The sequence below is a fragment of the Pan troglodytes genome, chromosome 3 (genome assembly GCF_028858775.2).
Source record: "Pan troglodytes isolate AG18354 chromosome 3, NHGRI_mPanTro3-v2.0_pri, whole genome shotgun sequence".
NCBI lineage: Eukaryota > Metazoa > Chordata > Mammalia > Primates > Hominidae > Pan > Pan troglodytes.
The window spans coordinates 176,459,467-176,486,132 of record NC_072401.2 but is presented as its reverse complement, the minus strand read 5'-3'; the positions used below and the strand labels follow the sequence as shown (position 1 = coordinate 176,486,132).

Here is a 26,666-nt window from a genome sequence, read left to right as displayed (position 1 = left end):
GTTTCAGAGGGTGGAAGCCACAAGCCTTGGCAACTTCCATGTGGTATTGAGCATGTGGGTGCACGCAAGTCAAGAATTGATGTTTGGGAACCTCCACCCAGATTTCAGAGGATGTATGGAAATGCCTGGATGATGAGGCAGAAGTTTGCTGCAGGTGCGGAGCCCTCATGGGGAACCTCTGCTAGGGCAGTGCAGAAGGGAAATGTGAAGTGGGAGCCCCCACGCAGAGTCCCTACTGAGGCATCACCTAGTGGAGCTATGAGAAGAGGGCCACCATCTTCCAGACCTCAGAATAGCAGATCCACTGACAGCTTGCCCTGAGCACCTGGAAAAGCTAGAGACACTCAATGTCAGCCCATGAAAGCAGCCAGGAGTGGGGCTATACCCACAAAGCCACAATGTGGAGCTGCTCAAGGCCATGGGAGCCCACCTCTTGCATAAGCATGACATGGATGTGAGACATGGAGTCAAAGGAGATCATCTTGGAGCTTTGAGGTTTGATTGCCCTGCTGCATTTGGACTTCTATGGGGCCTCTAGTCTTTTTGTTTTGTTCAATTTCTTCCATTTGGAATGGCTGTATTTACCCAGTGCCTATACCCCCATTGTATCTAGGAAGTAACTAGCTTGCTTTTGATTTTACAGGCTCCTGGGCAGAAGGGACATGCCTTGTCACTTATGAGACTTTAGACTGTGGACTTCTGAGCTAATGCTGAAATGAGTTAAGACTTTGGGGGGACTCTTGGGAAGGCATGATTGGTTTTGAAATCTGAGGACATGAGATTTGGATGAGGTTGGGGATGGAATCATATGGTTTGTCTCTGTCCCCACCCAAATCACATCTTGAATTCCCACATGTTGTGGGAGGGACATGGTGGGATGTAATTGAATCATGGGGGCAGGTCTTTCCCATGCTGTTCTTGTGACAGTGAATAAATCTCATGAGATCTGATGGTTTTAAAAGGGGAATTTCCCTGCACAAGCTCTCTCTCTTTGTCTGCTGCAATCTATGTAAGACATGACTTGCTCTTTTGCCATGATTGTGAGGCCTCCTCAGCCACATGCAACTGTAAGCCTATTAAAACTCTTTCTTTTGTAAATTGCCCAGTCTCAGTTATGTCTTTATGATCAGCATGAAAATGAACTAATACATCAAGCTTTCCAAGCTCCACTGGCAGAGTGGCAGAGTGGCAGAAAAAGAGAGAAGAGAAGAAGCAGCTGGACATCAGAGAGAAGCAGCTTGAATTCAAAGGGACTGCTTGGACAGTGGAACTTTGAAGAAAATTTTGCTCAGGGATGGCCAAACTCCAGGGGAAGACTGCCTTCCCACTTCATCCCCTTTCCAGCTCCGCATCCTGCTGAGAGCCACTTCCACTAATCAATATAATCCTCCACATTCACCACCCTTCAATTCATTCATGCAACCTGATTCTTCCTGGATGCCATCAAGAACTCAGGTACTAAGAGGGCAAGTGCAAAACGCTGTCACCCTGACCCCCTATTGAGCTGTTAAACACTTAAGCCATCCATGGACAGCAAAGCTAAAAGAGCACACTGTAATACATGCTCTCTGGAGCTCTGGGGGTCATGGATACCCCCCTTGATGCTGCTGCAGAGCCACACAGAGTTCTACTCCTGCCAGCGCCCAGAAGCCTTTGTCCTGATTCCTGCAGACTCTCACCTGTGTGCTCCCCCTCCCGTGAGGGTTTGAGAGCTGTGGGCTGAGTAAACGAGCTAACCCCTTTGTGAGTCCCACCAAGGCATCTGTTTCAGAAGATGTGAGCTTGTTTATAGTCTGGAGAAAAGACATCAACGGATTTGGAAATACTTAGAAAGAGACAAGAGGGATACAGAAGAGATAGGGCAAAGTCACTAAATAAAGATGACAAAGAAAAGTTTTAATAGCAATAGTTGAAGGATAGATTTTAAATCAGAAAAGGGCTAAGTCTTTGGAACTAAATAGAAAGAGGTTAGAATAGAGGCAGAATATATTAGGCTATAGATTTGGAGGTTGTAATTTCATAATTCAGCATAATTCATCAGTTGAATGCACAATTATATCTTTGAAGTGGGAAGTCTCAAGTATGATAAAGATGAACAATGAAACAGACCAGTGTAGGCTGATGCAACTGGTTACGAGGCAACACAGAATAGAGCCAAGTCTGTGTTATTTCTGGTACTGTGGTGTGGCCACGCTGTAGTTTTCATAGAGGATTCAGTCCAGCCTCATTGCAGCAGACATTTCTATTGCTCTGAAGAGGAAGTGAATGAAGCCAAGGAATGATCTTTATTTATTAAGGCTGCACTAATTTTGGTGGCAAAGTCAGAGATAGGACCCACATCACCTAATTAAAATTCTCTGTTTATTTTTCCAAAGGAGCACTGTATTAGACTTTTCTAGAGAAAAAATAATCATCTCATCACTCTGTAAAAGGTAAAATACGACTCATTTAATTAGAATTATAGGACAATCTTTAATCTTTTCATTGGAAAATATGAGACAAACAAATTCAGACATTTGACTCTTCTAAAAAATTCTTCTATATATGAGCACGAAGGTTGGCAGTGTTGGCTTATATTTTTCACTTGTATTTCTGAACCATTTTCTTTACATGTTGAAAATAGCTAGCCTTTTTGTACAAAGCACAGTCTCTAGGGGTTTTGTTATGCTTGATTAAAGGAACGCGTGTGCTCTTATTGCCACAGGAAATAACTTCTATAATTTAGAGGCTGTCTGAACCCTTTTGTTTCCTGGGAAACTGTTAATGTTTTGCCTATAATAGTTTAGGCATATAGATAGAAGAAAGGTAGGAAAAAAGGACAGAGGAAGGGTGAGAAAAGGAGAGAAAGGTGAGAGAGTGGGTAACCTAGAATATTAGTTTTAAGTATAAACTGAGTATTAGTCTTAAGAATAATGTTAACATCAGTGATGGCATCTTGCTAACCTTTGCTGTCTCTTACTTTTTAAAAAGAATATAATTCTATAAAAACCTTGAGGTATAGCGTAATATTCAGTAGAGTGAAATTGAATGACACCATTCCTAGTGCTATATTTACCTGTCCTTACCACTTTTAATTATAGACTCTTTTTTTCTGCTTTATTGTTTAATTTTCTCCTTTGTTCTATGCCATTTTCTCTCTCCAGGCAGAGGTAGGGCTTCTTGCACCACAGGAATAAAAAGGCCCAATCTGTCTTGAATATACTTAAGATAGAATGCCTTCCATTTAAAGGGGATATTAACATAAACATCTGTAGTTATACAAGCATGAATATCTACCATAATCTGAATGAGTCCCTACTCTGCTGGTTCAATACTATTTATAAAAATAAATTTAGAATGACTTCACTGCAATATCTGTGTACATCTGTTTTTAAGTCTGGAGACTCTAGAGATTGGTGCTTCAAAATATCATGCTTTTATGTCCTGAATCTTACTGATTTAAAGATTTATAAAAATGCATTTCATTAGTACTATTGCTGTATCTTTTCCTTTGTAAATCTATAGCTTAAAATATCCCAAGTAAAATGGTAATTTCTGTCAGTATTGCTTATTTCTGATTGGTGAAATAACTTTTTCCCAGTATTTTTGTAGTATTTTTCTGATAATACACATAGATTAAAATAAAATGTATACAGTGTTTTTATTTTAAACATGCTTTGTGCTTATTTTAAAGTTCTAGGAAGTATTTTACCAAATAAGATTTAGAAGATAATCTCAATTCTTGATCAACTTTTTCCACATTGATTTTATGTAATCATTTTGAAATTATGACTAGAAAAATGTACCTGAAATCATGCTCAGTGACCTTTTGGTAAGTTAAACTGCTCAAGGCATATTTAGAATATAAGGAAGAAAATGTTCTTGAATTGAGTTTCAAATGATCCACCCTTTATCAAACTGAGTTCTAGAGGACTATAGAAATTATAGCAAAGCAACATAGTTGTGTTATTTGTTTTTCTAATTCACCATATAATGTGTCATATGACATGATCGCTGCCCTTAGCCCTTAAGTTTCCAGGCTAGTAAAGAGAATTATGACTTGTAAGTATTACATATCAACATTGAAAACCAGTGAATGAGAACCACATTTGTGATATAACCTATGGCCTATAAGAATTTAGTGGAGGAGGGATCACTTCTGGCTCAGCTAAGCCAAGAAAGGCAATGTGGAGGACATGACATTTAAGCAAAAGAATTGATAAAATTCCCTTTGGCAAAAATGCACAGTCAAATTCACAGAGATCAGGCCACATCCTGGATTTTGAATAATTACTCTTGTGACTCTGGGGGTGCCCTGATCTTTTTCCGACTAAAGAAAAGGTAACATCTGCTGTTCCAAGAAAATTTTACCTTCCAAATTTTGATTTTATTGGTAGCCGAATGTTCTTATTAAGTTTGTTATCCAACAGCACACTCTAGGCTAGAGTCAGAGCAAATTCCCTGTTTATTTTTCATTAAAAAAAAAAAAAAAACAGAGGCGGGGAAGTACCTTGTGCATGCTGTCTGTGTATGTGTATGTGTCTGTGTCTGTGTGAGTGCATGCATCTGTGTGTGTGTTTGTGTGTGTGTGTGTGTTATGTGTGTGGTGAATGAACACAACTAGAATAAAACGGTTTCAAAAAACAAACTGTAAAGATGAATTGTCTAGAATCAGGCTTAGGGAGGAAGTCTTTTTGCATATGAAAAGAATGAGAGAGAAAAGAAAGACTGTCCCTTCCCAGAAGGAAGCTAGGAGCAACAATACCTATGAGAAACATTTTATAGCTTGAGATTTATTTTAAGAAATCGACTGCTATTTCACGGATTTGACAAAGGAAAGTAATATTGACAAACTATTTCCTTGAAATGCTGCTATAGGGATTTAGAATGTAACTGGCATTTTTTTTTAAGCTTGTGTATGAAGCTGCTACTGTGGTAATTGATATATAACCACAAACTTGCATTTATAATTTTGACTCTAATCATTATAGCCATTTAATTAAAATGGATTTCAAAGTCTTTATGTGGATTTAATTTCACTTACAATTACTTAGGTAATACATAATTATGTCTTCAATATAAAAATCCAAATATTTTGGATAAATGAAAAGTTTCCCTTGGTTGCCAACACTGTCTTAGTTCCCTTCTTGGAGATAATGACTGAAATCATTTAATATGCTTCTTTCCAGATTATATTTTATATATTTCTACAAGTATATGTGACCACAAATAAATACATATGTATATAATATATATATATTTAGGAAAAATGTTCTAATTAGGGGATTGATACTACTTATCCATTCCATGTGTTTCCTTTACTTTCAAGGGGAGAGAGTTGCCTTGAGAAATTGTTCTTGCCTCTCCCCACCGCTAATCCATTCTGCCACAGAATAGAGAAGTGAATATTCTGTTGGGGAGGTTTCTAGTCCAGCCTCTTTTGTTTCCTTTCCTCTCACTTCTGATTGTCCTTTGCTCCGTTCTTCTCTAACTGCTCCTTTCTTCCAAAATAGCATGTAATTTACTAATTTCTCATATTTCTGGTTTATAATGTTCCATTCTGCTAGAATGTAAACTCCATGAGACCAAAGATTCTGTTCCATTTTATTTATTGCAGAATCCAGAGTCCTCAGACAGTGCTCGACACATTGTATATTTTCAAAACCTATTTGAAGATGAAAATGAGTAAGTGTGGGTACTAAATAAATCAGCCTTTTCTTTAAGGCTTTTTATTTTGTCTTATTTATAAAATTCTCTTCTATAAAAGTCTTAATTTCTTCTATATCTCTAATCCTTTACTTTGAATTATTTTTTAAAGTAAAATTTGCATATGGATTAAAAAATCAAATGGTGAGGATAGCGCTCTAATGCTGTTCATAGCATTCTTTAGTCCTACCTCCCTTATACTGAGTTATGCTTCCTAAAAGCAATCATTTTTATTTTATTTTTTAATTAATTAATTTTGAGACACAGTGTCACTGTGTCACCCAGGCTGGAGTGCAGTGGCACAATCTTGGCTCATTGCAACCTCTGCCTCCTGGGTTCAAACGATTCTCTTACCTCAGCCTCCCAAGTAGCTGGGATTAGAGGCATGTGCCACCACACCTGGCTCATTTTTGTATTTTTAGTAGAGATGGGGTTTCGCCATGTTGTCCAGGCTGGTCTCAAGCTCCTGACCTTCAGTGATCCACCTGCTTTGGCTTCCCAAAGTGCTGAGATTACAGGTGTGAGTCACAGCACCCAGCTAAGCAATCATTTTTAAATGTTCACGTTTTTCTTACTATTATGACTACAGCCGTTTGTTGCTTAACAGCAGGGAAAAGTTTTGAGAAATACATCGTTAGGTGATACAGTTATTGTATGAACATAATAGAGTGTACTTACACAAACCTAGATGGAATAGCCTACTGCACACCAAGGCTATATGGTACAGCCTATGGCTCCCAGGCTGCAAACCTGTACAGCATGTACAGTATTAAATACTGTAGGCAATTGTAACACAATTGTATACATATGTCTAAACATGTCTAAACATATCTAAACATAGAAATGATACAGTAAAACTACGTTTGCTAAAGGTAAAAGCAAATGATTTGCCTGTATAGAGCACTTACTATGAATGGCGCTTGCAGTGTTAAGTGAGTCAGCGAGTGAGTGGTGAGTGAATGTGAAGGCCTAGGACATTACTGTACACTAGTGTAGAATTTTTAAACACTGTACCCTTAGGCTACACTAAATTAAAAAATATTTTCTTTCTTCAATAATGAATCAGCCTTAGCTTACGGTAACTCTTACTTTATAAACTTTTAATTTTTTTAACTTTTTGACTCTTTGATAACAATGCTTAGCTTAAAGGACATTTTACAGCTTATAAAATATTTTCTTTATATCTTTATTCTATAAGCTTTTGTCTATGTTTAAATTTTTTCACATTAAAATTTTTTTTTTGTTAAAAACTAAGACACAAGCACACACATTAGCCTGTGCCTACAGAGAATCAGGATTATCACTATCACCATCTTCCACCTCCACATCTTGTCCCATGGAAAGTCTTCAGGGCGGTAACATGTGTGGAGCTGTTATCTCCTGCAATAACAACGCCTCCTTCTGGAATACCTCCTGAAGGACCTGCCTGAGGATATTTTACAGCTAACTTTGAAAAATCTAACTAGAAGGCATGCAGTCTGAAATAAAGATTAAAAGTATAGTAAGGTAAATATATAAACCAGTAACATTTATTATCATTATCCAAGTATTATGTACTGTACATAATTGTATGTGGTATACTTTTATATGACTGGCAATGCTGTAGGTTTGTTTATACCAGCATCACAACAAGCACATGAGTAATCTATTGCCCTATGATATTACCATGGGTATGACATCACTAGGCAATAGGAATTTTTCAGCTTCATTATAATCCTCTGGGATCACAATTCTGCATGCAGTCTGACATTGGCCAAAATGTCGTTACGTGGTGCATGACTGTATATCCATACATCTGAATAATACCCTTATATTATTTTTGGTTCACCTTTTGTTTTTCCTTAATTCCATACTTGTTTTCTTCTGGCTTTAAGTGCTTTTTCAAATATTTATTTTCTTCCTCCCACTCTCAATCCTATGATGTCCTCTTTGCAATACATTCCATACTTCACTGCACTCCACAGCACAGCGGCCATCCTAGAGTTCTCTCTTCTTCTGATCAAAACTGTATCTGTGTTCTCTAAGATCTTCTGCATGGATTTCATTTGAGGAAATTACCTCACTACTTTCTAAGTTGGATCAGCTCCTAGGATTCTTGGTCTATTTCTTGTCTATTTCCTAATTTTGCTATAGTGTTTTCTCAAAGATTTTTCCAGGAGAGCATTTATGCAGGTAGAGTATTTGATTCCATATATTATGGCTGCTTAGTTACTTCTGATTCATAGATTGGCTGGAAAACTGGATTGAAAACACTGAATGAAAATAATGCTCACCCAGAATTTTCAAAGGCTTTATCTTTTTATCTTGTAGCCTCCATAAACGAAAATTTAAAAGTGGTCTCACTGTTTTGTGTCTTACTTTTTCTTTCAAAATATTCATTCAGGAAATCTTTCAGAATCTTCTCTTCATAATTTTTGGCAGTTTTACAAAAATAGGTCTAGACAATTCTCTATTTAAGCTTAACCTCCTTTGATCTCAAATAGGCTCATTTAACTTTGACACCTGTTTTTATCATTTCCGAAAATTTTCTGGATAGATACATATAAATCTCTTTATAGATTATTTCTTTTTCATCTCCCAGAAACTTGTAAAACTTGTAGGAATTTCTCGTTTGCTGTTATCTCCTTCCTGTTGTCTTTGAAAGTGAATCTGTGTTTAGTCATTTAGTAGTCTTTTAATGAACACTGCAAGGGAAAGAAAATAGAAATGTGCTTACTCTTGAACTATTTTTGAATATTTTATTTAAAAATTTACATATATTTAGACATTTAATTTATCTGTAACTTATTTTCATGGTATAAGAGACCAAGTTTATGTTATTATTTTCCAGTAGATTGATTATTGCTACAACACCGTAAGTTTGAAGTAGTTGTTCTCTGTATCTTCTTTTGTCTGCTTCACACTCAGCTCAGTAAAGACTTTCTAAGTCTATTCAAGCATCCTATTCAAGATATACTGTCTTTTCTATTTCATCATACTGGCTATTTTCTTCTGAGAACATAGAGCAGTCTCTAACTGTGTTGATTATATATATGTTTATTTTGTTTATTTTCTGTTTCTTCCAACATAAGGTATATTCCTTGGTTACAGAGACTTTATTGGTATTTCATCTATTGCAAGTAGAGTCTTCCATAACTTTATTTTACCACATATATACAACTAAATGAATATAAGAATATGTGTTTTGTATGTATATGGGTGTCTATAGAAATATATACAGATACATATACAGTCGTCCCTTTGTATCCACAAGGGATTGATTCCGCGACTCCCGAGGATACCAAAATTCACTGATGTTCAAATCCCTTATATAAAATAAAGTCGTATTTCCACATAACCTACCCATATCTTCTCACATACCTTAAATCATCTCTAGATTACTGATAATACCTAACACAAGGTAAATGCCATTTAAATAGTTGTTATACTCTATTGTTTAGGAAATAACGACAAGGAAATAAAGCCTTTACATATTCAGTACAGACACAACCATCCTCTTTTTCTGAATATTTTCAATGTCTGGTTTTTTGAATCCACAGATACAGAACTTGACACAGATACAGAGGGCTAACTTTTATGTATATGAAATACAATATGGGGGAACAAATATTTTGCTTTGTCTTATCTTAACAATCTGCACAAATATTCTGCAATGTCTTATCTTATAGAACATTCTGCTTCTATAAGAATGTTGAAATTTTGTTGTTTGGTTTCCTCTTAGATTTTCAAAACCTGCTTTTTAGTTGTTTTGGGGAATTACACCTTGTTTTTTTGAAAGTCTTATGCATGCAGCGATTAGTATAATGAGATGTGTGTGTAAAGCTGCAGATTTAAGTTTATAATTTTAAGCTTAATTATTTTAAATGCTAATTAACAATATTGAACATCCCAGATTTTAAAAAGTGATTTATCAAAAATGTTTACAAGGAACAAGAACAGGAGTTATAAGCTTCAGGAAAAGTCTTTGCTATACCTTTCACCTGATCTTTTCAAGGAAGACCTCTTTTCTCTGAGAGGAAATTGAAGTAATATCCAGACAAAGGCCCCACATGATCCCTTCCCAAAGAGACAGTGATACTCTAAATCAAATCAAGGGTGCTTTTATTGCTCTCTGGAATTACACAAAAGTTTGAAGAGTTGAAGAATCACTGCCTTTTCAAATAGCATCACTGAAACATTTCCTCATTTAAACTATCCTCTTGAAGACCCGACTTCTATAATATCCATAAAAATAATAAATGTTATGGTTTATTGAAAATTTACTGAGTTCCATATCAACCTGTTTTATTATTATGCAGAAACTTCTTGGTAAAAAATACTTTTTATTACCCTGATATTTAAGTGGTTTAAAACAACAATAAATACCTATAAGCCTCAAAGTTTCTGTGAGTCAGGAATTCAGGAGCTGCTTAAGTAGGTGTCCTAGCTCCGAATCTTTCATGAGGTTTATGTCAAGATCTCAGTCAAGTCAGAGGAAGTCTTGACTGGGATAGAGAAGCTGATTCCAAGATGGCTCAGTGAAATGGGCAGGAAGTCGATGAAGCCTACTGGTAGAAGCCCTTGGTTTCTCCCTTGTAGCTTCTTGAGTGTTCTCACAACATCATGATTAGCTTCCCAGAGTCAGTGATCCAAAAGAGTGCAAGATGGAAGTTACAATGCATTTTATGACCTAACCACAAAATTCATGCACAATCAAGTCACTTTACCCAGCCAAATTTCAAGAGGAGGGAAATTGAACAGCACTCTTTGAAGAGAGGAGTACAAAAAAATTTGAGAAAAAATTTTAAAGCCACCACACTCATCCTAATACAGGAGCTAGAAAGAAATTATTTAGGCAAATAGAGAGGGTAAAGGAGTCCTCAGCACGGCTTCCCTTTTAGCAAAAAGCAGCTCCAAAATCATTTCTTTTTTAATAAAAAGCAGCCTGAAAAATTGAACTGCAAACATAGATAAGCAAGCTGGAAGCTTGCACAAGGGAATGCCGACAGCTGTGCCAATAGAAAAGGCTATCTGGAAGCCAGGTATGTTCAACACGGAGGCTCCATCTTCACTTTCCTTTGTCACTACGTGTACAGTAAAGAATCAGGCAACATGGCACTAGCCAAGTAGAGAAGCCATCTGCATAATAAAGATTATGGTGGGGTGGCCAGCTTCTTCGCACCCTATGCAAATGGCACACCTGGTCTGACCAATCTTTCATGCCCTATGTAAAGCAGACGCCACCCCATCAAGCTCATTTATAAAACCTTCTGAATTTCACTGTAGAAGCAGTAACACATTTTCTCCAGGACCGCGCGTTCTGTGCAGAGAGCTATTCTCTTGCTTTCGCCTATTAAATTTCCACTCTTAACCTCATTCTGGTGTATCCATGTCCTAGTTTTCTGTGGACATGGGACAACAAACCTTGGGTGTTATCCCAGATGAATGACACTACTTCAATCCTGAGGACATTCTTCTCCTTCACATCCAGTACCAAACCACCACCAAATTCTGTGGATTTTATTAATTATATATCTTCTAGGTTGTTCCACTCTTCTCCACCCCTACTGCTATTAAAATTACCAAGACTACCCTCAACTCTCTTCCTGACCACTAGAATTGTCTCTTAATGGGGCTATGAAGATACATGTCCATAATATGATCTGTAAGGCACTACATGATCAGGTACTTGTAGTGCTCTCCAGCCTCATTTGTTATTAGGTTGATGCTCTCTTTCTCTCTTCCAGCCATGCTGACATTCTTCTAGTCTCTTGTATTTTCCATACTCTTTCCCATCACAGGTTCTAGGAAACTTTCTCTTTTTACCTGTCTGTTCAACATTTTCCTGCCTGAAACTCTGGAGCACTATTTCAGAAGTCCTTCATCCTATAAATTTTCACTGAGTTTTATATAAACTGATATATTTCTTTTGAATTATTCAAAATCTTGCTTAGTATACCAAAACCAAAACCAAACTGTTAAATACAAAACAATATGAACCCCAGACTATTTTAAATATCCATTCAGTAGTTGGGCTATAAAAAACCAAATGTCATGAATGAGAAATTATTTAAGGAAAACTAGTAGACAAGTCTGTCAGGCAAGGCCCCTACAACTACAAGTTTGCAAAGTGATTTTGAACCTCTTTTGCTAAAGCAATTTCAACCAGGAGTTGAATTCATGAACTGGGATGAATCAATCAGATTCTTAATTTTATGGTGCTCAGTCTTTGCTGAAGTTTGTCTGTTTTTTTCTACATTTGAGTCTCATAAGATACTACTATCACCATTCAGTGCTCTTCTACATAAACTAGGTTGAGTGGATTTCTCTTCATTTCAATTAAAAATATCCCTGACCGAAAGAGTCATGGTATCCAATGAAAAAGCCAAATTTCAGCATAAGATCTTGGCAGTTTTCTAAACATATGTGTATGTCACATCATTTGTTTTACTAAACTTATCTGTGAAAAATATGTACTGGTAAAATGTCTGGCTTGCCCAAGGCAAAACAACTAGTTAATGACAGAAAAGAACAAAATACAAGCTTCCTGGCTAGCCATCTGGAGCCTCATCCATTGTATCATGATACCTTCCATTTTATTATCTTGAGCATGACACAATAGGAGCTAATAAGTCTTTCCTAAGTAATTTTCAATGTATTCTGAAACACTTAATTAGTTTCCTTTAAAATAAATAAGTCATTAAGAAGCTACAAATCAGTGAGTTAATTAGCTGCATTATGGTCTTTTAGCTCTTCCAGTTGAAATAAGCTGATGCCAAATCTATAAAGAAATAAACTATTACCCATGAGAAGAGACAATTTTTAGGAAGTTATAACAATTACCATGAATTTCAAGTTTAGCATTTTCAAAGCTTAGTCAAAATGAATGAGTGCATGATGAAAATAAATCTTATAGATAAAACCAATAAATTCTATAAAGATTAGATTTAAGAAATCTCAAATAATTACACTAATTTTTGTCATATATTTCACTATTGAATGGAGTCCTCCTTCCCCACACCATCCCCACCAAAACCCAATATTAACTCTTCACACTCAAATATGCTATGTTCATGTACAAACAATATATAATTTATCACTGGCAACTGGCAAGCACTGAATATAGATACCCCTAATAAGCACTAATTTATGTAAGTCCTGAATGTAACACTACTGCAATATCAAGCCTGGTTAAAAAGATACTGACAGCATTTCAATTCACAACTCTGGTTTCATCTTTAAATGACAATTTTCAGACTATGATTTTGATGACTCAAGTTTCTCTTTTAAATTTCTACATCTTGATTTTTATCTACTTCTAAATGTTTGTTCTATAATACCATTACCAAACACCAGGGGTTCAGTTTAGATCCCATTGCTCACCTCACAGAAAGCCAATCACTGAGACAACGAGTATTGCCAGGAAAGAAAGTCTTTATTTGGGTGATGTTAGCCAGGAGACAGGAGATTAGTTTCACCTCCTCTCCAGTTGACTAAAATTGGAGGTCTATATAATAGGGAAGGAATGTAACTATGCACAAAAAAACAAGAATTAGGGAGGGGTAAAGAAGAGGAGTTGATCAACAGAAATCATGTAGTCAGTTGGACAATCATGACAGATGAGGATTTTGTTGTTCATTATCTGGATGTAGTGATCTGGTACATTTCAGTTCCTTGATACTATCTGGGAGAACTGATGGCAGGTTTTCTGAGAAAGGAACGCAGATGAGACAAATGTAAGTCTCAAGTTTTAAGACCAGGAGGAGCAATTTCTATGCTTATTCAAAAAAATGTAAACATCAGCTCTATGGGAAAATTGGGCCAATTTCAATATTATTTTTATTATTCATCAGCATCACTCCTAACTTGGGCACAAGGATGAGAAATGAGAAAGGTTAGACCTTCTCTAGTGTCAAAAATGTACTCAAAGCATGACTACTGGTTGGTTTGGAGGATCAAATTCTGAGGTTTGACTTCTCCCTCATTATATTCAGTTAATTCATTTCAAAAATATTTATTTTTGAAATATTTCTTTCAAATTTGAAATATTTATTTCAAAAATATTTATCTAGATACTTTGGATTACTTTTAGGGCTATTTAAACAAATGAAACAGTGACAATTTTTGCTTAAATAGTAGACCCTACAAAGGAGGCAGATAGACATATATCAATCCTGTAAAAATTGACAGTTACAATTGCAACAAGTGCTACCAAGGAAAGACAGACTTGAGACACATTTTAGCAGTATTTTCTAAAATCAGAGAGAATACTTAAGGCTACCTGGGGAAATTATGCTTAAATCTGGATCATAATGAAAGTAAGAGTTAATGAGATGAATAGAGGACCAATGAGCACTTTAGGCAAAGGCAATCACTAGTAGTAAGTTGGAATAGACCAGTCAAAGAGAACATGGAAAGGTGTGGTTGAATTATGGATAAAATTAGATGGTAAGGCCAACAGGATGGATATGATACGTAAAAGTTAAAAGTGGAGTCAGTAATTAGCAAAGATTTTCATCCTGAGAATTGGAAGAATAGAGTTGCTATTAACCAAGTTTGAAAGGAATGCAGAAAGAGCAAACTTGTGTGGAAATGACAAGAGTTTGATTTAGATGTAATGTCAGATATCCAAGTGGAGATGACAAGTAGGCAGTTGGACCCAATAGTTTGTAGTGCAGGGGAATTCATAGCTCGAGATATAAACTGAAATTGCTCAATGTACTCTATACTATGTCTGAAACTATTAGACTGGATAATATCACCAAGGGACGTGTCATTAGAGAAAAAAGTCTCAATATGAATTAATTGGATTTAGCTCTGTGGAGGATATTAGGACCTTGACAAGAGCATTTTATTGATGGAGTGGTGAAAGAGGCTGGTGTGGATTCAAGAGTAAATACAGATGTTGCTCAACTTATGATGGGGTTACATCTTGATAAACTCATCATAAGTTGAAAATATCCTGAGTTGAAAATATATTTAGTATACCTAAGCTACTGTACATCAGAGTTTAGCCAACTCTACCTTAAACATGCTGAGTACACTTACATTATTAGCCTACAGTTGGACAAAATCATCTAATACAAAGTCTATTTTATAATGAAGTGTTGAATATCTCATGTAATGTACTGAAAACTGTACTGAGAGTAAAAAACAGATGCAATCTGTATTATTTTAAGCCAGCCATTGTCAGTTTTTTTAACAACAACAACAACAACAAACAAACAAATGGCAGCCCAAACCATCAGAAAGTCAAAAAATAGTAAGTTGAATCATCATAAGGCAGGCATAAGCATCAGATTCCACAACAGAAAGTCAAAAAATAGTAAGTCAAATCATCATAAGCCAGGCACTGTCTATATACAGAGAGGAATTAAACATTGTGAGTATGTGTAATTAAAATTTTGCTTTTAAGCGAAAGGGGCAGGTGGCTGAGACAAGTGATAGAGTAAAGAAAGTTTTTTTTGGGGGGGGGGTTTGGTTTTAATAATACAAATAAAAGCATGGTTTGAATGCTTATAGGAATGACCCTGTAGAGAGGGTGTTGTTTATTGGAAAATAAATGAAATCAGGAGATGCAGTGTGACTGAAAGGAAGTGCTAAAATCCATTTGAGAGTATGCTACACAAACTGAAAAGGAGACAGAATGTCTGGTGTAGAAATCAGCAAAACCTCACTTTCCTGAATTAATTAGCCAGTGCACCACATTGAGTTATGTCTATTAATTACAAAAATTAATTATCAGAAAGTAGTTAAAATTAATCTTCTTAAAGTCCATATAAAATCTATGAAAAAATTTAAATTACTTTACTATCAACTGCACTTATAATTTTTCTTTTTGCATTTATTTTTGCATGTTTACTATGATGTATCAAGTCTATTCTCTATCTTTCATTTTATCAACTTTCCATACTGCCTTCTATACATTTTCTTCTGGTTTGCTTTCCAAACAAGTAATTCTCTTTTTAGCTATGCCTAATCTGCTGTTAAGATAATTGAGTTCTTAATTTTATTTCATTTTTAAATTACGGAATTGCCATTTAGTTATTAATTATAGTAGATTTCCACATTGAAATTCTCAGTTTTTTTATTTTTTATCTACTTAAACATATAAAGCTTAATCACTGTAACAAATTCATCATCTGAATCTTTGGTTTATCTATTTCTATTTCACATTTGTCTTGAGTTGAAGATCTTAAAGTTAATTCTCTTTTACTTTTTTTTCCTGCTTATTTATATTACATCCCAGATGTTGTACATATGAATCAGATAAAATTTGAGGTTTAGAGTGATATAGTCTTCCTCCCAAAATGATGTATTTAATATGTTTGCATTTATTTAGAGAAGTAAGTTGCTAGCAACCTGGGGTTATTATTGCATTCCAGCTTTGGAAATTGAGAGGATTTCAAGTAATACTTATCTTCCTTCTAAGGTTCTGTATTTCTGGGTCATTCTTACTAAAGTTGAATTCTTAAAAGTTGTAATTCTTTGAGATCTCTAACTCATGTGAGTTCGCCATTTTGGTGAATCCTAGAATGCAATTTTTGTCTTACTAAATCCATAAAGTTTTCAAAACTGGTGTTCAGGTTATTAGCCTCTCAGTTACGACTTACGGAATTTATTGCCACCCCAAAGGGACATGCATCTCCAAATATAGGGATTGCCTTCGAATTTCTTTTTACCTAGGTCTCAATCATGTCATTTTTCACTGGTGTTTTTAGCACTGCCATGGCACTTTTTAAAAAACCTTTTCTAGTTGCTTTAAGTGGAAGCTTTGGTTTGTTTTAAAATGTAGGCTTCTACTTTCAATATTTGAGTGGCCTAGAAAAATTACTAACTTTTCTATATACCTTTGTTTCTTCATCTGTAATCCATAGGTAATTATGACTAATAACATTATTATGGTAATTAAATGATATGTATATTAATCCTGTGCCTAAGATATCAGGAAGTAGCTATCATTTATCTTCAAAAAATTAAAATTCCTAAGTCCTTATTCAACTGCAGGTAGAAATGAGATCACTTCAAAATAATAATCATATTTCACTGGCACATTGCTGACAGTGACAAGAATCAAGATCCTAGTAGCCCATCAAGTTTTAGCTATTTCTCTGTCTCCAGAGGTGTTTTAAAAATCTTTTTTTTTTTTTTTTTTTTTCCTTTTTTCAGACAGAGTCTCCCTCTGTCGCCCAGGCTGGAGTGCAGTGGTGCTATCTCGGCTCACTGCAAGCTCCGCCTCCCGGGTTCACGCCATTCTGCCTCAGCCTCCCGAGTAGCTGGGACTACAGGCGCCCACCACCACACCCAGCTAATTTTTTGTATTTTTAGTAGAGACGGAGTTTCACCCTGTTAGCCAGGATGGTCTCCGTCTACTGACCTCGTGATCCGCCCGCCTTGGCCTCCCAAAGTGCTGGGATTACAGGCATGAGCCACCGCGCCCAGCCTTAAAAGTCTTTTAAATATTCTTCCATGTTGGCCTTCTTTTTTAAATTATTAATGTCCAAAAATTAACTTAAGGCCTACTTCACTGGTAGTGTCTTCACTGCAATGATTCTTTTTCTTAGCCACTATGATTTAGTTTGAAATACCCGAAACATCACATATTCCCAGATGACCAAGTTTCTCTTTAGTTCTCCCTACACTGAAGCATAGGGAGATGGGTAAAACGCTCATATCTTTCATTCTGTATCTTATTTTTCAAACTGTGGCTAGAAATATCAATTGCTTATGTTACTTACAAATTAGAAAAGCCCAAATACTAAATTTTTTTTCATAAGGGCCCATAACTCTACAGGAGTGGCCCACGGAAGTAGTGAATACATAGTAAACTCTCTTTTTCCATCATACCCCAAACCTTCCCTGCTTCAGGAGCCTAGGCACTGATTTGTTCCCCAAGAGTCATTCTTCCCTCTATGCAAATAACTTTTGAAAAGAGATACATGGAACATTGTGGCCCCATGTCTCAAGGTCTGTCTCAAACCCACGTTATGTTTCTCACTTCAACTTTCGTATTTTCTCTGAAAATTTTAAGGTGTATTTAGCAGAGATACTTATTGGCAATTATATTAAAAGTCATCATAAAAGCATCTGTATTTATTAGCTATTTTCATCCTCCAAAAGTGAGTGAATATATTTTACTCCCCTATCATTTTTTTTTTTTTTTTGAGATAGGGTCTCACTCTGTTGCCCAAGATGGAGCGCAGTGACACAGTCATGGCTCTCTGCAGCTTTGACCACCAGGGATCAGGCGATTCTCCTGCCTCAGAGTAGCTGGGACTAGAGGCGTTTGCTATCTCTTCAGCTAATTTTTGATTTTTTTATAGAGAAGAGGTCTCGCTATGTTGCTCAGGCTGGTCTCAAACTCCTGGACTCAGGTCATCCTCCCACCTCGGCCTCCCGGTGCTGGGATTACAGGCGTGAGCCAATGCGCCCAGCTATTACTCTCTTATCTTATTGGATATTATTGTTAGATTTTGATGTTCTGTTTCAATACTTGAATGAATTGGTTTCTGCCAACATTTATGAAATTAAAGTTTCTGAACTTTCAAGTAGCATGTCTTTATATAAATAAGAATATATAAAATACCTAAGTTTAAAAAATTCATTGATTGGAATGTGTATGAGCCCACACAGAGTTCCCAAGAAAAGTTAATAGTAAATGAAATACTTGGTGCAGCACAGAAAAGAAGAGTGAAGTGTGGGAGGCAAGCTAATTACCACAGATTTTGAGGAGATTCATAAATAAAAGACTATTCGAAAAAGTCAAAGCTGCTTCCTTCCAAAGTACCGATCATAGCTAATTTGCTAACAATCTTAGTAACTTGCTATAAATACGTCAGCTCTTGAAACTAGGTGGTTTAGACAAAATAGAAATGGCTTTGATGGTAGAGTTTCTTATCCAAAATTCATTCTAAATTAATATTGGGTTTCTTTTCACTGCCTCTTCCTACCCTGAGTTTTAAAAAACTTAAAAAAAGTTTTTGAATATGTGTGTACAAATGATGTGGGCTATTTAAAATTTAGAGTGGGATGCCAAATTGGTTATATGGAGCCTCATACTATGTATTTATTACTGTGAGTTCCCTTAAATGACTAGTTTTCTAAGGGCTGTCTGCTAATGTTCACATGGTACAAGGCTCAGATATTACTGTAATAAGAAGAAAGTTTTAGGAGAAATATATTAAAGTAAGAGTTTAGCTGATAGGAAGTCTTTCTGTAAGCAAAGCCTCCACCCCTTTCAGAAGAGGAAGGGGCCAGGCGCGGTGGCTTATGCTTGTAATCCCAGCAATTTGGGAGGCCGAGAAGGGTGGATCACGAAATCAAGAGATCCAGACCATCCTGGCCAACATGGAGAAACCCCATCTCTGCTGAAAGTACAAAAATTAGCTGGGCGTGGTGGCATATGCCTGTAGTCCCAGCTACTCTGGGGGCTGAGGCAGGAGAATCGCTTGAACCCAGGAGGCGGAGGTTGCAGTCAGCCAAGATCGCGCCTCTGCACTCCAGCCTGGTGACAGAGCAAGACTCCGTCTAAAAAAAAAAAAAAAAGAAAAGAAAAGAAAAGAAAGGGACAGACTATGTAAAAGTGCTTTTTAGCCAATAACTCAATGTAAATTTGCCAACAATAAATTCTTTTGTGTAAAAAATGTGAATCTTTAAAAGTAAAATCAATTGCCCATAAGCAATTGAATGAGTCTGTATCATTGAAGGAAACATCAGTAGTACTTGAGTCCTTTCAGGCTGCAAAAACAAAATACTATAAACTGGATGGCTTATACACAACACAATTTATTTCTCCTGGTTCTTGAGGCTGGGAAGTCTAAGATCAGAGCACCAGCAAATTGTCTGGTTTTGGGCCTGCTTCCTGGTACATTGACCACTCTCTTTTCACTGTAACCTTACATGGTGGAAGGGGCAAGGAAAATCTCTGGGGCCTCTTTCATAAAGGCACTAATCTCATTTGGAGCCCTTATGACCTAATCTCCTCCCAAAGGTCCCCACTCCTGTTATCATCAACTTAGGGTTTAGAATTTTAACATATGACTTTTGGGGAGTCCAAAATTCATGGCATTGAGACCATAGCAACTCATAAAGAAAATTTGAATATTAATCTTTTCAGAATTTTCTCATTTTACAGGCATCAATCTGTAGAGTTTGGTTTTGATTCCTGTTACAAAACATAAGGATTTTGCTCACACCTTATTAAGAAGGGAACCAACGGATCATTTACTTCATTATCTTCTCATTTTTCAGCTCCTGCTCACTTCATAAGGAGACCACACAGAGTAATCGACCGAACTGTGAACACTTTAAAGATTCAGATTTGTGTTTTATATACTTTACCGTTTGTAGCACAGTGCTTTGCATCGAACAAATTACATAAGAACTCAAAAATCATTTTTGCAATATATACCATATATTTGATTACATTATGGTATAAGAAAGGATACTTTTACATAATAAATAAATGCACTATAATTTTATTAGTAGTAAACTTTTCTCCATTTATAAAAGGCTTATAAAAGTTTGTGTATTGTACTTTAAAAACAGTTTATCACCTCTTACATATTCCTCCTCCATCCCAGCCCAATGTATATTTCATGTATAGTTCTCAATACATTTATCAAATTATATTTGTGCGTTTATTACTTTTAAGTGCCATGTCAAAAGAACCATAATTTTGTGTTTAATTCACATTTATGGTAAAATATATTTTTAATTTCCAGTATTAAAGAATAGAAAAAAAATAATGGGACATTTGACTATAAAATATATAACTGTTTTTAGAGAAAGCAGATAATTTTAGTAGATTTTCTGCTACCAGATGAAATACTTCACATCTTTCTAAAGGTATTTACCAAAGATATATCTTCCATCTTGGTCTGTGTTAGTGATAAAAGGTAGTATGTTTTCCTTCCTCCAGCTTAATTTAATTATTAATTGCATAAACAAGGAAAATTTATATATATTAGCAGAAACTATTTTAACAACATGTTGATCTTTAAAAAGGTTAAGCACTGAGGTTATATATATATATATACAATATAAATATATATAATTATTTATTTATAACTTTTTTCTCTTTGAGACTATTCTAGGTATGATGCCAGGCTCTTTGGAACATGTCAATAATGGCTGTTAAATAAATAAATGAATGAGCTACTACTCATAAAACTCTTGTCCTCTATTAAATGGATTTTTATATATTCCCACCCCTGGTGAATTAGTCATGATTTTTACATAATATACTTGGAAGCAAATATTTTTGGCAATGAAAGTATATTTCAAATAGAATTTTTACAGAACCAATATCAGATCAAATTTCAGGAAAGCAGTTATTGCAGTAGCTCAATTATTGTTTTTTGAATACATCAAAAGAAATGAGATAAGACTTAAAATATTAATAACAATTTTTAACCTTCAAAAAGATTAAGAATGAGTTTGTCATATTTAAACAATAACTATCTTGCTTTTTAAATTTAGTTATTCGAAAGGGATAATTGGGTGCTGAGAGTGCTTGTTAATAGGGTTTGAAATATTCAACCAGGAATTGGGACAATACAATTATAGTGAGCATAGTGTGTGGTGTGTATGTGTGTGTGTGCATGTGTGCATAACATTGTGTTGTATTTTGATTGTTTAACGCTGTTGCCTTCCTATAAATGTCCAGAATTCTAGGAGTTCTTAAGCAACATGATCATATACTACAGAAAATGCAAGCATCACGTGGCACTTAACATGCCAGTCCCTACCACTACTTGTATTTGGAGTAATATTTTTTTAAAAAGTATACAGAGATGACATCTCTACATCCACTACTGGAGAATTTTTAATATCTTATTTCTCATATTGGTTCAAATATCAAACTATTATAATAGGTGGTTTCAATGGATAAGTGATTGCTTAGTATGAGATGAGAAAAATGTGATTTTTTTATTTTCTTATTCTATTTTAAGATTAATGTTCAATTGTAAATTTGGAAAAATATTTTAGAAATGAGTTAATGAAAACTAGAAAAAGACTTTTGCAAGATATGATTTGCATGAATGAAAGGGATTATTATCATTAAAATTTAGCATTGGTCTGCCTAGATAAATAAAATTACTTTTTTGTCAAAGTTGTTGGTAGATAGTGAAAATCTTAAATCTAAAATTAATTAAGATTTAATCTTAATTAAATCTCTTTTAGTTTTTCTTTATTGTGCTGACTAATACTTGCCATATCTGAAAATATATATGAAAAGATAGATGATAGATAGAATTATTTCTTTATTACTGCCACAAGAATAACAGTCGCTTAGAATATTTACTCTACAGTTTTTGGACATGTATTATAGGAAAATCCTAAAGACAGACTTTGCATCCTTTCTTTTAAAAGCAAATCGTGGCCAGGTGCAGTGGCTCATGCCTCTAATTCCAGTGCTTTGGCAGGCCAAGGTAGGAGGATTGTTTGAGTCCAGGAGCTGGAGACCAGCCTGTACAACATAGTGAGACCCCATTAGGCGGCTGACACAGGAGGATCGCTTAAGCCCAGAAGTTCAACATTGCGGGGAGCTGTGATTGTGCTGCTGCACTCCAGCCTAGGCAACAGAGCAAGACCCTGTCTCTAAATATAAATAAATAAATAAATAAATAAATAAATAAATAAATAAATAAATGTAAATTTTGACATTACTTATGAAAAAAGGTATTTTTTTGAAAGACCTACAAAATGGTATCATGGTATGCAGTTGATACCATGGGAGTAAATAAAATTATTCACAAAGAGAGCAATGGAAGAGCTCCAGAATGGAGCTGTGAGGGACATGGTTATTTAAAGCAAAGATATAGTAAAACAAATATAAAAAGAAGTCTAGGAAGGCATTATTAGAGAGTGACATCAGCAAAAATAATAGAGTAAGAAACACATAGTAGAGTAAGGACCTCCATAAATTCTCTTCTTTATGAAAGCAACAAGAAAACTGGCAAAAAAATAACTGTGAGAATCAACTTTTTCAAAAGTCTGACAATTAATCAGAGGCTTGTAGTGATCCCTGAAGTTGTATATTGAAGAAAAACATTTTTCTCTTAGTAAAAACAGTGGGATTTGTGGCATTATAATTTGCTCAACTTCCCACCCCCTCTCTTCAGCTCCGTGGTGACAATGTAAACCAATAGCCCCAAATTACAGGAAAAGTCCACAACCTGGCAGCCACCAGAGGGGACAGCATGGAGTCTGAACTCCTTTAAGGCCTTATTCTTTAAGAATGATAATTATTTAACTTGTCTGCAGGTTTTCTGGAAGACCCCATTTGCAAATCTATTTTTCTGTGACCTAACTTGGAGTTCAACCACCGCCAAAAGCCTTTTTCCAGAAGAAGTTTGTTTAAAACATTTAGAGTCATTTTTTTAACTTCACGGGTGCCTAAGGCAATCAGTAATAGTGTGGGCACACAATATACTTAACAAAAATGTTAAACGGAAAGCATTGGAATGATATGTCCATATGGGTTTGGAAAAACCGCATATATTCCTGGTTATCTGGAAGGCCACACATATGGGCTGAATTTTTTTCTCCCAACTCCTATGTTGAAGTCCTACCTGCCAGTACCTCCAGACATGACTTTATTTGGAGGTAAGGTTTGTTACCTTACCAAGAGGTAATTAAGGTAAAACAATATGCCCTAATCCAATATGCCTCATGTGCTTATAAGAAGAAGTTAGAACAGACACACATGAAGAAAAGATCATTAAAAAAAAACAGAAAATGGACATCTACAAGCCAACTAGGGAGGGCCTCGGAGGAAACCAACCCTGCTGACAATTTGATCTTGGACTTTTAGAATTGTGGGAAAGTTAATTTCTGTTGCATTAGCCACCTGTTCTTGATACTATGTCATGGCAGCCCTAGCAAAGTAATACACCCAGGGTTGTGTGCATGCTCAGGAAAGACCTGAAAAGACCCTTAGCGCTCAACTCTGGCTGACTTTTAGGCCTCACACAAGTGAAAGTAAAGTCCAGAGTAATCAACTGCCTGACATAGTGTTGAAGGTATGACCCCATGACACAGAACCCCCAGCAAATACTGAGTCACTTATTGGTTCTAGAAATTAATAAAATCCATGTTCAATTAGTAGCTGATCTCTAAGCTAACCAAGTAGATATTCTAATGGTCACATATTATAAAGAAAGTAGACTTTACAGAATTAGTTCAAAAAAGTCCATTTAAAAAAGAGCAACAACACAAAACTCTGGGGAGAAAAGACAATATGATTTCCATAGTTGCCACAGTATATTACTTAAAATGTCCAGTTTTCAATAAAAGTTACAAGTTTCTCAAAGAAACGAAAATATATGGACCAAACACAGGAAAAATGCAATCAATAGAAGCATGCTTAGGGAGGCAAAGACATTGCAATTACAAGACAAAGACTTCAAATCAACTATTTTAAGAACATTTAAAAACTTAAAGGAAACCATGTACAAAGAGCTAAAAAGAAAGTATGATAGTGTCCCACCAAAAAGGAAATAATAAGGAGATAGAGATTATAAAAAAAGAACCAAAGAGTAATTCTGGAGTTGAAAAGCAGCATGACAGACATGAAAAATTCAATAGAAGGTTGGTATTAGTTTCCTATGGCAACTGTAGCAAATTACCACAAAGAACAGAAATCTATTCTCTAACAGTTCTGCAGGCCAGAAGTCTGGAATCAGTTCACTGGGTCAAAATCAAGGTGTGAGTAGGTCCGTGCTACCTCCAGAAACTCTGGGGAAGAATCCATTCCTTTTCTCTTCCAGCTTCTGGTGGCTGCCAGCATTCCTTTGCTGTGGCCGCGTCACCCCAATTCCTGTCTCCACGGTCACATTGCCTTCCCTCTTCTGTCTCTCATCAAATATAATTCTGCCTCCTTTTTATAAGGATAAATATCCTTATAAGGATGCTGTTTCATGTATCTTTATACATACATATATCCTTACACGTTGTTGCATATAGAACTGCCCTTGATAATCTAGGATAATGTTCCCACATTCTGTGCACAATGTGAAGGATTGTGGTTCAGTATACATAATCATCTAGTATTTTTTTTTTTTTTTTTCGAGACGGAGTCTCGCTCTGTCGTCCAGGCTGCAGTGCCTTCGCGTGATCTCGGCTCACTGCAAGCCCCGCCTCCCAGGTTCACGCCATTCTCCTGCCTCAGCCTTCCCAGTAGCTGGGACTACAGGAGCCCGCCACTACGCCCGGCTAATTTTTTTTTTTTTTTTTTGTACTTTTGTATTTTTTAGTAGAGACCCGGTTTCACCATATTAGCCAGAATGGTCTCGATCTCCTTACCTCGTGATCCACCCGCCTCGGCCTCCCAAAGTGCTGGGATTACAGGCGTAAGCCACCGCACCCGGCCGTCATCTAGTATTTTTAAAAGAGAAGGAGGCAGAGTATTATTGGTTCAGATCAAGATAAATTGGTATATTTGTTGGTAGGAGGAGGTAGAAGTTTATTTTCTGATAATTGAAAGGAGAGATTTTGCAAGGGAAATAAAGAGAATGGTTTAAAAGCAGCAGCATGTAGCTACAAAAGCTCCAACGATGCTTTTCCACACTATTCTTGAACCATGGAATATAAACAAATGCTTCTTGATAGGAGAGGAAAAAGTTACTTAAAACCAGATGGTAGAATAAAGCTCTAGAGTCATTGAGAAGATAGGTTTCTAAAAATATATATATTTATTATTATAATGATTTTTGTATTAGAATAAACTTCCCAGTGATCACAATGACAGTTTGGTTGAGCAATAATAATCAGAGATAAAGGATCACGAAGTCACATGGAGCCAACAGAATAGGGAGAAAAAACGCTTCCGTTCTGGAAGAAAGCGAGAATGACAGAATGAGAGTCACTGGGGAAACAAGTGACTCAGAGTGCCCAGAACCAGACAGAACCTCTAGAACAGGGCAACAGCTAATAGATACTGTTATTTGTGCTTCTGTGCTTACAGAAATCTCATTCTCATATTATCACCAAGATTGATGAGATTTTAAAGCTGTGCCCATGAATCACTGCATATATCCCTGTGGTAAACAACTTAATGATGATGGCTCTAAGCCCCAATTGTACTTCTCACTAAAATTCTGGCAGGAGAAATCTAAGGAATTTAATAACTGATCTTGTTATGATCATGTGGTGACCCAAATGGTTTGATTTGGCAATGTCCTGAGTTGAATGACAGAGCTGGGAGCATGTGATGATTGATGATCTTCAGGAAGTGACATCAGTTTGAACACATCAGTTTCAGAAAGTCAGTTTCACTTTCCTGAGCAAAACTCTGTGGATAAAAAGAATCATTTGATCTTAACAAGCAGGCCCCAGCTTCTGTTGGAGAAGGCTATCTAAGTGAAGAGCTGGACAGGAGAAGCAGCCTACACTATGGGTTTCTAGGATAAGTGGCTGGACACAAAGGAAAAAAATTGGATGAAAAGAATATAGGAACACACTACCTTTCCTAGACACAGGTTCTACTAATATAATATCCAGGTGCACATGGTACATTTATGGCAATTTCTCAATCTTGACACACAAATTTTAGATCTGAACAAAAGGTATTGTAGACTAATGACATGTAGGTAAAAGGAGAATGAATTTAACTTTGTGTGTTGCTAATTCAGGAAGCACTCTAATTGAAGAAAAAAAGCATTGTTTAACTTATTAGACAGAAGTTTTTTACTGCTAAGAAAAATTCACAAAACCTGAAAAGTGATATTTTCCCTTAATAAAAGCAATAAGATTGTAGTTCACAGTTGAATTTTAATGTTTTCTTACACCTAAAGCAATAAGGATACATTTGGTTAAAAATTGCTATCAGAAATAAGGCTTTTGTAAACACAGATTTGAAAGCTTAATATTTTGGAAGTGGCCTTTGTTTTCAGGTTTAATACAAAAGAATGCCACCTCTGACAATTGGACTGAATAGATATGAAACCTTACAAGTATTGACTATAAATCTATAAATGTCTATCTTATTATAATCTTCA

At 35.8% G+C, this 26,666-nt stretch overlaps 1 protein-coding gene across 4 annotated transcripts in view; it reads left to right on the top strand.

The window, feature by feature from the left end:
• GLRA3 (glycine receptor alpha 3) overlaps positions 1–26,666 on the top strand; it is a 195,014-nt gene that overhangs the window by 13,389 nt on the left and 154,959 nt on the right. The gene's annotated exons all lie outside the window — the stretch shown is intronic.